This window comes from Pteronotus mesoamericanus, unplaced genomic scaffold (genome assembly GCF_021234165.1).
Source record: "Pteronotus mesoamericanus isolate MK-2021 breed Mesoamerican mustached bat unplaced genomic scaffold, CSHL_Meso_final scaffold_651, whole genome shotgun sequence".
In the NCBI taxonomy this organism is placed as follows: domain Eukaryota; kingdom Metazoa; phylum Chordata; class Mammalia; order Chiroptera; family Mormoopidae; genus Pteronotus; species Pteronotus mesoamericanus.
The window spans coordinates 18,377,004-18,380,687 of record NW_026555325.1 but is presented as its reverse complement, the minus strand read 5'-3'; the positions used below and the strand labels follow the sequence as shown (position 1 = coordinate 18,380,687).

General features: G+C 28.8%; 1 pseudogene; it reads right to left on the bottom strand.

The window, feature by feature from the left end:
• Positions 1-3,169: 3,169 nt before the first annotated feature.
• Positions 3,170-3,265, bottom strand: LOC129062005 (uncharacterized; annotated as a pseudogene).
• Between the last annotated feature and the right edge of the window lie 419 nt (positions 3,266-3,684).

Here is a 3,684-nt window from a genome sequence, read left to right as displayed (position 1 = left end):
ACCTTAATTCTTAAATTTGTCATTTTTTCTTTGCTACTATATTCTGCACACCTGATCTTGGCAAGATCTGTCATTTTCCTCCTGTTCCATACGAAATCGTCTCTCCTTCCCTTCCCTCAGCTTTCAGCACACTCTAGATTAGAAGGCTAAATTCTGGAATGTGTAGGTGCCATCACTTGTTTCCTTTTTCGCTCTACCTTGTTTTATGCATTATGAAACTTGGGTTTTGGGGGTATTATCACTTCTCCCTTGGGTTTTCCCATGAATGTAAATCCCCTCATTCTAAGGACAGTGTTAAAAATGTGTGAGTTCTGGGCCCCTTTCAGAAATTGAGGAGTTATAAATTGCCCCTAATTTTCTGTTCTCCTATGCCTATAGATTTTACAGTATATTGTAAATATATCTCTGTGCTTTTAAGTTATAGTTTAGTTTCTTATTTCCTTGGATATGGAACTTTCTCTACTCTTCTTTTAAAGGTAGGGTGGGGCTTAAAAAAGAAAGTAGAGTAACATTATTTTTATGTAATACCCAACCCTATTAAGAGTCATTTAGAAGTTACCCTGTACATAAACATTTATGTACATTTTCCTTGGGAAGTAAACGGAATTTTGATGTGGTATTAACATGTAGGTCATAGTCCTAACCTTTGTACTTGCTATGCTTTTGACCTTTGATAGATAGCTTAAAATTTTTAAGACATCTTTTCTCCAGCTGTAAAGTAAAAATTTAATGAACAAAACAAAAATACTTGCTCTGTCTCTCTCACAATATGAACTATGTTAAAAAATGAAAGTGCTATGCTGATAGCAACTATTCTGGTTGCTACTATATATTTTATATTTTTGGATTTTCATGCATTTGATTTTTAAAGTAAGATACAAATATCTGATTTCATCTTATTTTTATATTGAGTATTATTTTGGTGTAGCATATAGATATTGACAAATTGTCACATAAGTGTCTTTAAATGTTGTATTAATTCTGGTAGGTAGATATTGTTAACTTTGAAAACAGGTTTAAAGGTGGTAAGTCACTGATTTATGGTCCATATGTCCTAACAAAAAAGCAAATCTTGCCGGAAGTTTGATCTAGATGCACTTTAAATGTATATTAAGTAAAATGTGCTTTTTTTCTCCTATTGACAAATTAAGATATGTCTAGTTTTTGATTAGATAACATGCTGGGAAGATGATAATCTAGCCACCATTTAGAACTCACTGCAAATCTTCCAGGTTAGGGAAAGGAAAAACACGAAAAGGAGTAACATTCTAAAGTCTCTTAAACACAGGACTCAGTGAAAAGGAAAAACAGACTTTCTGAGGCAGAATCTTTCAAGATACAAAAAGAATGTGACTGGAAAAATACAGGACTTGATCAAAGTAATAGTTCCTTAGAAACTGTAGAGTCATGTGGCTAATTCAGATATAGAGTATGGAATTTCTGAAAGTCTCATTTAATTTTCTTTAAAATAATTAATTTGCATAAATTTAACTGACATTGATTTGTGTGAATCACTTTTATTTCTAAGTTTTTAAAGGAAATAGCTGCTATTTAAACCATTGAAAAAATATTACTTGAGAAGTAATTTGGGCATGCTTTCTCATTACAGATAAGAGCTACAAATAATAGAGTGAAAGTTAATTATACTTAAAAAGCAGCAACGTTAATTTGTATTACTTGAACACTATGCTGCTTTTTAAAAATCTTTTAAAATGTTTATATTGTAAAATTTATAAATGTAGTTATACATGTTTAAATATACATGTAAACATATATTTGTATGTGTAAAATATAAAAATATAAATATCAAATTTTTAGTGAACATATTATAGTGAGATTGGAAATGCAAAGAATAACTTTCTATATCTTTCCTTACATACTCAAAGTTTTCTATTTGTCAACTTTCAACTAAGCAAAGAATACCAAGAAGCAAATTCCAGTCCATTTGGATATCCAGGCTATGTCAGCTGTTGCTGTGTAGTTCTTTGTGTTCCTTTTTTACAAGTTTATTTATATATATTTTATTATTGTTGTTCAGTTACAGTTGCCCCACCTGTTTCCCCATTAGAAAGCCTTTATGTTGAAAGAGACAACTGAATTATAGCTGATTTCAGCTCTCTTTTCTGTTCTTATACAATTTTCTAATTTCTTTACCAATTTTTGCTTATAATTAAAACATAGCTAGATCTTTTAAACATCATTTGAATTATAAGTTGAAATAAATTTATAAATTTTTTCATTTATGTCCATATGCCCTAGTAAATGCGCATTCTTGATTTACTTACTAATTAATTTTTGCCAGCAATTTTGTTCACTTTCACCTTAAATGTTTATTATTTGAATATACTGGTTTGATGATTTTCTAACAAAAATGTTTATTTTAAAATTAGCTTTAATAATTAAACAGTAAACACATTTATAATTTGTCAGTTTGCTAATAGTTTTAGTATTTTATATTTGTATATAATATGAATGATAAGTATTTAATATTCATTTACCTTAAGACATAGATCATCATAGGTAAGTCGAGTCAGGTTTTGAAAATCAAAATAACACTAACTATTGTGATATTACTCTTCCTCCTTCTGCCTTTCTTATAATAACAAAATTCCCTTTCATACACGTTAAGTTATGACTCTTCTTACCTTATTTTTTCAAATCTGATCCATGACCCCTGAGTGATTCAAATTACTGAATAGTAATAAGAAAATCACATTTTTTCAATAGCATGGCTTGGTGTGAGAGCAGACTCCAAAGCACTTCTGCCAGAGCAGTGATTATCATAATTGATGGGAATATTAATTTAGTTTTATCAAAGACACACTTGTCATATGACAATGTTTTTTGTTTCAATTTTATTCTTTTCAATTACATTTGCTTTTACATTAAATTTGATATATTTTTCTAGTCGCATAAAAGTTATTTGCGGGAAAAGGATATATTTAGTTGTGTTTGTAGATTCTTATTTGGAGCATTGTTTTGATTCACAAATCACAAATAAGTTATTTAACAATACAATAATATATTTTCTCTTACTTTGAACATGTAATTGTGCTTTATTAATACCATTTAATCATGTGTTAGGAGACACTGGGATTTGCTTTTGATAAATTAATGTTTTACATCATTTATAAATAAATAATTATCATTGTTTCTCTAATAAGATTGCATTAAAGAATTTCCTATTTTATTTTTTTAATTCATAGGGGCCATACTAATCTCTGTATCATTCCAATTTTAGTGTATGTGCTCCTGAAGCCAGCACTGAAGAATATTCTTCAAGGTGATAGAGGTATTTTATATATATTTGAAAATGGAATTTAAAAACAAAATAAATGATTTAACCTTAGAAATTTCCATAATACATTATGTTATAATCATTTTAGAAATGCAAAATGAATATATTATATTTGGAAAATTTTCTTGAGATATTATAAATTGTCTAAAGCTATTTCAACCCAATCTAATAACTACTGCCATAGTATACAACAGATGATTCCAAATTAGCTAAGAGACTCCTGCTCACTTATTTATCAAATTCTTGGCAAGCAATCAGATAATCATAAAAGAAAGTTAAGTCCCCCTAACAAGGAAATAGATAATCATTTTGAACCTATCCCTTGCCATCTGGAAACCCGCATCGTAATATTAATTATCATAATGTTTAAACAATTTTCTCATTTT